The following is a 13,209-nucleotide window of genomic DNA, read 5'->3' on the forward strand; positions in this document are numbered from 1 at the left end:
TATGTTCATTAGGGATATTGGCCTATAGCTTTCATTTTTCGTTTGTGTCCTTGTCTGGTTTTGGTGTTGGAGTAGTGCGGGCCTCATAGAATGAGTTTGGAAGAATTCACTTCAATTCATTTTTGTTTCCTTCCTTCCTTCCTTCCTTCCTTCCTTCCTTCCTTCCTTCCTTCCTTCCTTCCTTCCTTCCTTCCTTCCTTCCTTCCCTCCCTCCCTCCCTCCCTCCCTTCCTCCTTCCTTCCTTCCTTCTGAATAGCTTGAGAAGAATTGACATTAGTTCTTTAAATGTTTTTTAGAATTTTGCAATGTAGCCATCAGGTACTGGGCTTTTCTTTGATGGGAGACTTTTTATTACTTATTCTTTTTACTTATTATTGGTCTGTTTGAGTGGGTGTTCTATTTTTTCTTCATTCAATCATGGTAGGTTATATGTGTCCAGGAATTTACCAATTTCTTTTAAGTTTCCTAATTTTTTGGCATACAGGTAAGTGTTCATAATAGTCTCTAGTGATCTTTTGTGTTTTTGTAGTTACAGTTGCAATGTCTTCTTGTTCATCTGAATTTATTTGGGTCATCTCTTTTTTTCGTAGTTTAGTTAAAGGTTTGTCAATTATGTTAATATTTTTAAAAACCTAAGTCTTCATTTGATTGCTCTTTTGTACCATTACAGTCTCTATTTTCTTTATTTCTACTATAATCTATGATTACTAATTTTCTTCTACTAATTTTGGGCATTTTTCCAATGTCTTGAGGTGTAATGTTGGGTAGTTTATTTGAGATATTTCTCATTTGTTGATGCTATACACTTTCCCGTTAGCACTGCTTTTGCTATATCATAGGTTTGAGTATGCTATGTTTCTATTTTCATTTGTCTCAATACATTTATATATTTTCTTTTAAATGCCATCATTGATCCTTTGCATTTTCTGGAGTGTATAATTTAATTCCATATATTTTAGTTTACAAAGTATTCCCACTTACTGATTTCTAGTTTAATTCCATTATGTTCAGAACACATATTTTATAGCTTTATCTTTTTTAATTTGCTAAGACTTGATTTGTGGCCTAATGTACAATCTATTCTGCAGAACGTTCCATGGGTAGTTAAGAAGAATGTATATTCTGAAGCTGTTGGATAGAAGGTCTTGTAAATAACTTTCACATCCCTTTATTCTAGAGTGAAGTTTTACCCTGATGTTTCATTCTTAATTTTTTTTTTTTTTTGTCTAGATGATCTTTCCATTGCTGAAGTTGTGGTGTTGAAGTCCTCATCTGTTATTGTATTGTAGTCTATCTCTTCCTTTAAGTCTATTAATATTTGCTTCATAGATTTAGGTGCTCTGATGTTGGGTATACATATATTTATAATTGTTACATCCTTTTGCTGTATTGATCCCTTTATTATTATGTAATGGCCTTCATTATCCCTTTTGGCAGTTTTTGCTTAAAGTCTATCTTATCTGATACAAGTACAACTACTCCTGCTCTGTTTTGGTTTGCATTTGCATAGAATAATTTTTCCATCCCTTCACTTTTAGCATATACATATCTTTTCATATGAAATGAGTTTCCTGTAGTCAGCATATAGTTGGGACTTTTTAAAATTCATTTTTTCCACTCTATGTCTTTTAATTAGATAATTCAATCCTTTTACAGTCAAGGTCATTGTTGGTAGGTGAGGGTTTACTGATGTGATTTTGTTACCTGTCTTCTAGTTACTTTTTTTTTTTTTCTCTCATATAGTCTTCCTCTGTGGATTTTCCTCTCATATAGTCTTCCTCTCATATAGTCTTCCTCTGTGGTTAAGTGATTTCCTCTAGTAGTATGTTTTGATTCTTTGCTTTTTTATGTTTAGTGTATTGTAGATTTTTGTCTTGTGGATACCATGAGGCTCACAAAAACATTCTATAATTATAAGTTATTTTAGACTGGAAAAAGTTGTGTGATTGCAAAGAAAGACAACTGAGAAAACTACACTTTAACTCCACTCTCCCCTACATTTTGATTTTTCAATGTCAATAATTTATACTTTTTATATTGCTTATCTCCAACAAATTGTAATTGTATTTAATAGTTTTGTTTTCCATTCTTTATACCAGAGATAACCATTTACCTGGAGTGCAAAGCTCCCAGAAAGGCATTTTTGTCTTTGGATGGTTACCAAATCATTGATTCTGTAGGGGGATGAGGGTTGGAGACCTCCTATCTAACTATCTTGTTGACATTAGTATTGGTATTTTTTTAAAAGCTCGCTAACTGTCATAATGTGTAGCCACAGCTGACTGAGAGATTCATTTGTGAGTGACAGAATACATATCATCAGTAGAGTTTCTCCAAGATTATATTAGTTAAGTCATTTATAGAAAGACATACACATGAGGTAGGAGTAGAAGAGCAAGGTCTAGTTTCCTGAAAGATTGAAATTCATAGATGAAAAATGTGGTTAGGGGACCAGTCAAACCAGTCAGTGCTCAGGACTTCCTAGGTCCTAAAAGAGAATGAAAAATATATACACATATCAAAAGTAATGCATATTGTTTTGCAGGGTATTCTTTTCAATCAACAGTATAACATGGGACTCTTCCCATTTTGGTAAAACAAGTCTACCTCATTCTATTTAGAGTGTAGAAAATATTACATGGCATAGGTAATAAAAATATAATTATCAGCTCTGCTGTTTCTGGATGTTTATAATACCTTTATATTTATAATAAGAATATATTACTATGTGTATGTTGGTATTTTTATTTATGTTAAACAAATTTAAGTGACTTACGCAAGTTCCAGTGCCCACCAGAGGTCTTTTTTATTATAAATTGACAATTTATAATTACATCAATTTATGAGGTACAAAGTCATGTTATGCTTCATGAAAACAACATGGAATAATTAAATCAAGCTAGTTAACATAGTAATCATGTTGAATACCTAAAATTTTTTGTGGTAATGAAAATATTTAGGCCAGACGTGGTGGCTCACGTCTGTAATCCCAGCACTTTGGGAGACTGAGGTAGGCAGATCACGAGGTTAAGAGATCGAGACCATCCTGGCTAACACAGTGAAATCCCATCTCTACTAAAAATACAAAAAAAAATTAGCCTGGTGTGGTAGCGGGCCCTTGTAGTCTCAGCTACTCAGGAGACTGAGGCCAGAGAATGGCGTGAACTTGGGAGGTGGAGCTTGCAGTGAGCTGAGATCACGCCACTGCACTCTAGCTTGGGAAACACAGTGAGACTCTGTCTTAAAAAAAAAAAAAAAAAAAAAAAAAAAAAGAAATTTACCTTCTTAGCAATTTTGAAATGTACAACATTCTATTATTAACTGTATTTTTACCATGTTGTATAATAGAACTAAAAACAGTTTTTCTTCTGTCTGATTGAAATTTTGTACTTTTTGACTATCATCTCCTCATTCCCTCACCCTATAACCACCATTCTACTCCCTGCTTCTATGAGTTTGATTGTTTTACATTCCATCTATATGTGAAAACATGAGTATTTGTCTTTCTGTACCTGGCTTATTTCACTTAGCATAATATTTTCTAATTGTAGCTATGTTGCCACAAGTTGTGGAATTTTCTTCTTTTAAGGCTGCATAGTATTCCATTGTGTGTATATATATATATATGCCTTTTCTTTATATATTCACTTGTCGATGAACACTCCTTGGCTATTGGCTGGTTCACGTGCTATTGTAAATAGTGTTGTGATGAACATGGGAGTGCAGACATTTCTTTGACAATCTGATTTCAAATGTACTATGTAAAAAACCAGAAGTGGGATTGCTAAATAATACAGTCATTTCATTTTTAGTTAGTTTTTTTTTTTTTTTGAAACTTCCTGCAGTTTTCCATAAAGGCTGTACTAATTTACATTCCCATGAACAGTGTACAAGGGACTCCTTTCCTCCACATTCTCACCAACACTTGTTATCTTTTGTCTTTTTGATAATACTTACCCTTAAAGGTGTCAGATGATATGTCATTGTGATTTTAACTTGCATTCCCGTAATGACTGGCGATGTTGAACATTTTTTCATCTATCTGCTGGCCATTTGTATGTCTTCTTTTGAGAAGTGTCTATTCAGGTCTCTTGCCCATTTTTTGTTTGGGTTTTTTGTTTTCTTGCTGTTGAGTTGTTTGAGCTCTGACACATTTTGCATATTATCGTTTCATCAGATGTATGGCTTGCAAAATACTTTTTCCCACACTCCATATATTTTCTCTTCACACTGTTAATTATTTTCCTGAGCAGAACTTTAGATTAATTGTTCCATGTGAATAGGCCTCTCTAAACTTTCAGACTTACAAGATTACTATGGGTCACACTTAGTGTATTAGTCCGTTTTCACAGTGATATAAAGAACTGCCACAGACTGGATAATTTATAACCAAAAGAGGGTTAATTGACTCACAGTTCAGCATGGCTGGAGAGGCCTCAGAAAACTTACAATTATGGCAGAAGGGAAAAAAGAAACAAGGTACCTTCTTCACAAAGCAGCACAAAGAAGATAATGCAGGAGGAAGTAGCACACACGTAAAAACCATCAGATATCAGCCCGGTGTGGTGGCTCATGCCTGTAATCCCAGTACTTTGGAAGGCCGAGGCGGGCAGATCACTAGGTCAGGAGTTCAAGACCAGCCTGGCCAACATGGTGAAACCCCATCTCTACTAAAAATACAAAAATTAGCCGGGCATGGTGACGTGTGCCTGTAGTCCCACCTACTCAGGAGACTGAGGCAGGAGAATCACTTGAACCCGGGAGGCGGATGTTGCAGTGAGCCAAGATCGGGCCACTGCACTCCAGCCTGGGTAACAGTGAGATTGCAAAAGAAAAAAACAAAACAAAACAAACAAAAACAAAGAAATCAGATCTTGTGAGAACTCACCATCATGAGATCAACATGATTAAATTACCTCCACCTGGTCTCTCTTTGACATGTGGGGATTATGGGGATTACAATCAAGATGAGATTTTGGGTGGGGACACAGCCAAACCATATCACTTAGTATCCTATTCCTTATAAGGATCTAAGATAGGAAACCCAGTTTGCCAGGGTGAGAGTCAGATGTTTTCCTTCAAGGAGAGTTACAACATGCAGATGGCTTCTCACTATCTATAGTTCTACCAATCTAGAGGCATTTCATCAATGAGAACTATTTTTACAATGAGCAGATTGGCTTGAAAACACTCCTGATGTTTTACCTTTATAGCATTTCCAATGAAAGAGAGCTATAGATTTAACTGAACGCAAGGTGCACTCTTCCTGCAGAAGTGAATGGGTTTTATTAAACTTTTACTCACAATGCTAAATTTTGGTAAATCCTGTCAAATTGTTCTCCAAAAAGTTTAAATCAGCTTACACTCAAGAGTGAATGAGAGTGTTACTTTCCTCGCAACTTTTCTGACACTGTATATTTTAAATATATATTTTTTAAGTTTGACAAGGCAATGCATTATTTTTACTTGCATTACTTTTATCATGGGTAATTTTGAAAATACCTATGTGAATTTAAAGTTTGTCAGTTAACTTGCTCGTATGACATTTTTCTATTGGATTGTCTTTTTCTCACTGATTTAGAGCTGTTTTTATATATTAGGATGATCGTATTTTTGTGTGTTACGTGTAATATATGTATTTCCTCATGCTTTCATGTGTCTTACCTTTTTTATAATACATGTGTTCAATATGAAGGTAAAGATTGTTGTATTAGTCCATTTTCATGCTGCTGATAAAGACATACCTAAGACTGGGTAAATTATAAAGAAAAAGACATTTAATAGACTCACAGTTCCATGTGACTGGGGAGGCCTCACAATCATGGCAGAAGGCAAAAGACATCTCTTACATGACAGCAGGCAAGAGAGAGAATGAGAACCAAGCTAAAGGGGTTTCTCCTTATAAAACCGTCAGATCTTGTGAGACTTACTACTATAAGAACAGTATGGTGGAAGCCGCCCCCATAGTTCATTGATCTCGCACCAGGTCCCTCCCACAACACGTGGGAATTATGGGAGCTACAATTCAAGATGAGATTTGGGTGGGGACACAGCCAAACCATATCAATAATTATGTGGTCAAATATGCCACTTTTTCCTCATGACTTCTGGAATTTGTATTAAGATTGTAATGTGTTTTCTCATCCAAGTTTCTAAATATATTTACCACGTTTTCTATCAGAATGTTTGTTTTATGTAGAGACTGTTCATTCTGTCTCAGTGATCCTTTCGAGGGGTCTCAATGTATACTTTGTCATTGAAAGTTGAGGAGGGCACTGCCCTACTTCTCCTCCTGCCACCAAACTTACCTTGGGAGTGCCCTAAGGCAGGTTCTCCACTTAATTTAGAGCTTGCTAGCTTGTGCCTGAGACCTGTATCCCATCACAGCAGTTCTGTAGCACTTTAATTAATTACTTTGTCAATTGCCCCAGGGACTGCTCTGCCTCCCAAGCCAGATTTTTTCTGATCCTGGGGAGTTTTCTGGTGTTCTACTTGGAAAACTCTTTTTTCAGAAGTCCCTATTGAGTTGTCAGTTGCTCACCTCTGTGGGGTTTCTTTTCTAATTAAATCCCATCTGCTTAATATCTTAAAAAATTCTTTAATAATCCTTGCCCTCTGAAGGCATCTTTTCCTATTTTTCTATGATTGCTTTCTCTGTCATTTCAGTGGGCGTTAGGGAGAAAGTAAATTAAAGCGTAGGTAGTCAGTCAACAAACCTAAAAATGCATGATAGATTTTTTTTAAGTCGTATTACATATGTTACAAAGCCTAAAATGAGGGAATAATTCCTAATCAGATGGCATTATAAAAGGAATCTAATACATAAGATTTTGATTAGATAAACAAAAATCTTTTGTCACACAGTCAAAATGTACATTTTAAAATAAACAAGTGGCTGGGCATTGTGGCTCACACCTGTAATCCTAGTAATTTGGGAGGCCAAAATAGGTGAATGCCTTGAGCTTCTGGGCATGGTGGCACAGGCCTGCAGTCCCAGCTACTGGGACGACAGAGATGGAAGAATCTCTTGAGCCTGGGAGGTCCAGGCTGCAGTGAGCCAAGATCATATCACTGCACTCCAGCCTGGGTGACAGAGTGAGGCCCTCTCTCAAAAAAAAAAAAAAAAAAAAAAAAAAGTGCTATTAATCAGATCAAATATTTAATTCAGTTAATACTAGTTTTGACTGAAAAGGTTCAAATTAGATAACATAATTATCTAATCTAGGTAAAAAGAAGCTTAGCTTACATTATTTATGATAATCTTTAAAAAGAATGTCAGTATGTGATATTATTAAATAAAATTATTAAAATACTATGCAGACTGAATGAAGGCTTTTTTTTTTTTTTTTTTTTTTTGAGATGGAGTCTCGCTCTGTCGCCCAGGCTGGAGTGTAGTGGTGCGATCTCAGCTCATTGCCAGCTCCGCCTCCTGGGTTCACGCCATTCTCCTGCCTCAGCCTCCCAAGTAGCTGGAACTACAGGTGCCCACCACCACACCCGGCTAATTTTTTGTATTTTTTAGTAGACATGAGGTTTCACCATGTTAGCCAGGATGGTCTCGATCTCCTGACCTCATGATCTGCCCAACTCGGCCTCCCAAAGTGCTGGGATTACAGGCGTGAGCCACCATGCCTGACCTGAAAGCGTAATTTAATGGGGTTTGAAATAATAATTTGAAACCCACCTTGAGATAAAATTCAATTCTGAACAATAAACGTAGGACTTATGACTTCAATGATGCTAGCTGCCAACATAGTGGCACAGGTAACTAGCAGAAAGCAGAAGCAGCACATTTTATAGAAGGTACAGTAGGATCACAGTGCCCTGGATAACTTTATTGGGTGCCAATAACATAGCAGCTATGAGATGCTCATGAGTCGTTTGGGGAGAAGTGGAAGATATTATACTTCTTCACAACATTAGTAGGTGCATCAACAGTGGCAATAGTAAAAGGGTCAGAACAAGTGACAGAAAATATCAAAAGCCTGTATTCAGACAATTTCATCATGACTACATGAGCCATCTTCTGACCCTGATAAAGGAGTTGGTAAGATCTGAATTTAAGATCTGAATTTTTGGGCAACAGTTTAAATGCTCATTTGATTTCTCTGAGGCTATGTCACTTAGTGTATATGTTAGTCTGGAAGTCTAGCCCTACCAAAACTAGAAATATTCATTCACAGATGGTATTTAAGTCATAGGATAGAATGAGCTCACCCAAAGTGAGCATGAAGTTGGACAAAGAAAATCTAGAAATACCATATTTAAAGTAATGCTTGTTAAATATGAAATTAAAACTGCAGATTACAAGTCTTATATTATCTATAAAAATTTACAGAAATGATTATATCATAAAGTTATACTTTATTAAAACAAAATATGGTTTGGACTTTGAGTACGCAATTTAAAAAAAAAATATTTTGTAGCACAGCTCAAACTGTATGAAATCAGATATTCCCACATCAACTCTTGAGCTCTACTGTTCCTGGGGGAAGAGTGTTTACAGAGACTTGCACCAATATTGAATGGAATTAATTTAATAAATATCACGTTCTCAGGAGGAATAACATGTACTTGTTTTTTTTTTTTTTTTTTTTTTTTTTTTTTTTTTTTTTTTTTTGAGGAATATGACATTAGAAACACAAACCCTACATTGAAAGATGTATAGCCTAAATGGAGAGAATAATACATACAGGACTAACCATAAAAACAAAAGAAATGCAGCAAGTGCAAGTAAAAAGTATAAAAAAGAAAAATTGAACCTTACTCTCAGAACTTTTAAAAGCTTTACCAATGAACTGGCATTTTAGCTACTTCCTTAAAGAGGAATAAGCATTCAACAAATGGATGGAGATAATAGATAAGGGAAAATGAATGAAGACCAAGAGTCCAAGAGACATCCTCATGAGAGGGCATGCCTGAAAGTATTGGAGAATGAGTGTTAGTTAAGTGTATTTGGGAGTCAGTTGTGGGTAAGGGGCTGGTTATAAGTGACATTAGAGAGTGGGTATGTTTTAGCCTCACCTTGATTGCACTTTAAGGAATTAAAACGATTTCAGGTAGAGGAAATGCATGACAAATTATTTGTTATACAGATCAGTGGTCTCCAATCCCCAGACCACCATGATCCAGCACTGGTTTGTTGCCTGTTAGGAACACGGCCACATAGCAAGAGGTGAGCAGCAGGCAAGCAAGTGAAGTTTCAGCTGTACTGACAGCCACCTTACTGCCTGAGCTCCACCTCCTGTCAGATCAGTGGAGGCATTAGTTTCTCTTAGGAGCTTGAATCCTATTGGGAACTGTGCATGCAAGGGATCTAGTTTGCATGCTCCCTATGAGAATCTAATGCCTGATGATCTGTCACTACCTTCCATCACCACCAGAAGGGACCATCTAGTTGTAGGAAAACAAGCTCAGGGCTCCCACTGATTCTGTGTTGAGTTGTATAATTAATTCATTATATATTACAATGTAATAATAATATAAATAAAGTGTACAATAAATGTAATGTGCTTGAATCATCCCCAAACCATCCCCCAACCCACCCCTGGTCTGTGGAAAAATTGTCTTCCACAAAACCAGTCCCTGTTGCCAAAAAGATTGGGGACCGCTGATACAGATAGCAAGCCTCTTATTGCAAGTGGAGGTAAAATGGATTATTGAAATATACAAATTATCAACAATGTTGCACTCTGTAATGTCACTGCATTTAACTTGAATTAATATTTTAAATGTGGTCTTTGGGAGGTATTACTAGTGGCAACATTGTTTCCTTCTTTCTACTTTTAAGTGTTTTTCAAAGTTTCTTTAAGTATGTATATAAATTCCCCCCCCCTTTTTTTTTTTTGAGACAGAGTCTCAGAGTCTCACTCTGTCGCCCAGGCTGGAATGCAGTGGTGTGATCTTGGCTTACGGCAAGCTCCGCCTCCCAGGTTCACGCCATTCTCCTGCCTCAGCCTCCTGAGTAGCTGGGACTACAGGCGCCCACCACCACACTCGGCTAATTTTTTGTATTTTTAGTAGAGACGTGGTTTCATGTTGTTAGCCAGGATGGTCTCGATCTCGTGACCTCGCGATCCGCCTGCCTTGGCCTCCCAAAGTGCTGGGATTACAGGCATGAGCCACAGTGCCTGGCCTACAATTTGCTTTTTATAAAGTATTTTCTCAATTTGAAACACAATAAATATCTTAATGCACTCAGTGTTTCTTCATTTAAATCATTGCTCATGGCATGTTTGCAGTTAGATAAATGAACCATAAATTACACATATGTTTATGACTCTCCAAATATATTATTATATTTTTTCTAAGGACAGAGTACCAAGTTTCATTTCACTAGCAATTTTTCACTATTTTTCTGCCAACATTTCAACACTGGTATTTTAAGTTTATACATGTTTTGTTTGCATGTGTGTAAAATATTTCTAAATATGGCAGGGATACAATAGTATCTGACCATTTAAAACTTTTAAATGATAAATTCAAGGATCCAGTTTATTGGGTATACTGAAGAATCTCTATACGAGTGCTTAGTTGCTCTGTATGGAGTTGCTGTATACCATAGCTGCTCAATAATATGTCAAATGAGTGAATGAATACAGTAATGATTCCTGTTTATTATAAAGCATTTAGAATATGCAATTTATTTCTTAAAACTAAAATTGCTCATAATTTTGTTACCTATAGTGCCTTTCCAGTTATAGTCCTTAGATACTTATAAAATGATTGTTTGTCATGTTTTTAAGCCTAGAAATCTGATGTGTACATTTTACGAGGCCATTAAATGCTATTCCACAACATGACTTTTTATCGCTTAATAAATATTCCAATGTAAAAATAATTTAAGTGTATTCATTTTATGATGGTAAATGTTATTTATTGATATATTTTTTAGACATGGATTCTCACTGTGACACCCAGGCTGGAGTGCAGTGGCATGATCATAGGTGACTACAGTCTCGAATTCCTGGGCTCAAGCAAGCCTTTCACCTCAGCCTCCCCAGAAGCTGGGATTACAGGTATGAGCCACTGTGTCTGGCTTGATTTTTTATTTTAAAAACTATTTTGTTTCATAGAAATATGGCCTAAGAAGGGTAGATCATGGCTGTTTATTCTCCAGTGAAGATCTTTAGTTAAGAACATGCAAATATGTGAATGTTCATTAATGCTTTTATTCATTCATACATCTATTTATAAATATTATCTAAATCTACTATGTGCCAGGCATTATGCTACCTGCCAAGGATTCCACAATGAATGCTTCAACTGGAAGGCAGGAGTCAGAGATGACATTGATGTGTTTGGAATGAAGGCTTTTCCTTTTGTTTTGTTCTTTTTTTCCCAATAGGCACAAATCAGGGCCAAGGCATGAGGGGCAAATAAAGTTCAAATATTTTCTTTGGAATTTATTATTTGCAAAGGAAACCAGTTGTACTCACCGAGGGACTTGATGTGGAATACTTTATTTTTCACATCCCAGTGTGACAGCAAAACTGTAATAACAGACCCATAAAATACTTCCAAAAAAGAAGTATTTTTGTTCTGGCTTTATGGTGGTCTTATTGCCTCCACACTATAAAAAGAAAAGTAGGAAACTTTTGTAAGATACTCATTAAATTACCTTAGTAACAAAACAGAGTTCCGAAAGTGAACCATCAATAAAATGTTTATTTAAATAAAAAATAAAAACAGGGTTGCTTCAATTAGGATAGAAAAAAATATAATTAATCTAGAACGCAGTGTTCTCAATAATTTGGGTGATTTAAAACTATAATTTGAAAGGCTGTAAAGGATATCTGTACCATTTAGAAGTTAAGAAACACAATAGAATCCAAACAGAATCAAATTTAACCATTGGACTCTATTTAAAGTTAGAGTGCAAGATTTCTAATAAACAGTGATTTAATCTGAAAATATATATTTTTACTCCTTCAGTTAAAACAGATACTAAAAGTACCACTTTTGCATCTGAAGCCAGCCTTTGTGTATTAGCTGTGTTCTGCATTTCATAGGAGGCCTTGTGAGTTAATAACTATAAAGTTCTTAGAACTCTGTCTTCAGAAATTACTCTTTGTCCTATGAAAAGGTAGATGAGTCTGTAATGCAATGATAAGTCAGTCACCTGCATTACCTAACTTATGCCTTACACATTTCGTATGAAGTATGTGCAGAAGGAACAGTGGAAGCAGAGAGGTGACTTAAAGTTACAAGACTGGTAAGTAGCAGGAGCTGGGATGAGATCCCAGGCTCGTCTGATTTTAAAGCCTGGAATTATTCCTCCATCCACAGCAGTTGTCTCTCAGTAAACCATGATTGTCATCCTAAGTAGTAACATTGAAGCTAGACTTTGACTGGTAGGTAATTTTAGCTGTGAAGAGGGGTTGGCATTATAGACAGAAATAACACAGTAAAGAGAGTCACAGAGGCATGGTGTCTATGATGGCTTGGGAGGTCATTTGTACCTTTTAACAAAACTTCTCAGATTACCAATGACCTGCAAATTTCCAAATTCCTCCCAGTTTTACATGGCTAGTGCCTTCTAGTTCTCTCAACTTTTTGACATTTTTGTCTTTTCCTGATAGAAACTGTAAAGCTATCCTTGATTTGTCCCCATTATTACCTCTTATCTAGTCAATTATAAAGCCTTATTTAATAGTATTTCAAAAAATCTTTTCATTCTTTACACTCTTCATCATTACTCTTGTCACTTAGAGCCTGAACCGTCATCAGGTCTCATACTGACTCTGTTAAGTCTCCAAACTTCTCTGAACTTATCCCCCACCTTGCTGTCCATTATCTTTCTAAATCACAGCTCTGATTACACCAGTCACTTTAGAAGCCACTGTCTGGAAATAAACACCAAGTCTAAAGTGGCAGATGACACCCTTCAGGTATAGACAATGCACAATTCTTGCTTCTTTTGTAGTGACTCATGATAATTCTCACACTTATTTAATTCATGTTTTTGTTATTCTTTAATTTTTCTGGACTGTTTTTCCTTTGAGTTGCTTGAACTTGACTGATGTATAAATGTTTTCCAGGGGCACAAAACTGGGAGGAGGCAACGTTGGGGGGAGAGCAATGTTTATACATTGCTCAAGTTCAAGCACAAATACCTATGTTTCTTCACCCAGCCCTGTCAGCTGTCAATAGCCAATTAAGATAATAAGTTTCAAATTTGTTTTTAAATTATTTATTTTTAAAACTGGC

The 13,209-nt window shown here is 36.1% G+C and overlaps 1 long non-coding RNA gene across 3 annotated transcripts in view; it reads left to right on the forward strand.

Moving 5' to 3' along the window:
- The window catches only part of LOC126949997 (uncharacterized), a 173,904-nt gene that overhangs the window by 107,885 nt on the left and 52,810 nt on the right, over positions 1–13,209 (forward strand). For all 3 annotated transcript variants that reach the window (XR_007724022.1, XR_007724023.1, XR_007724021.1), the window contains exon 3: positions 10,895–11,018. This is a non-coding gene — a long non-coding RNA (uncharacterized LOC126949997). The remainder of the gene's footprint in view (positions 1–10,894; positions 11,019–13,209) is intronic.

The sequence above is a fragment of the Macaca thibetana genome, chromosome 3, assembly GCF_024542745.1.
Source record: "Macaca thibetana thibetana isolate TM-01 chromosome 3, ASM2454274v1, whole genome shotgun sequence".
Classification (NCBI taxonomy): domain Eukaryota; kingdom Metazoa; phylum Chordata; class Mammalia; order Primates; family Cercopithecidae; genus Macaca; species Macaca thibetana.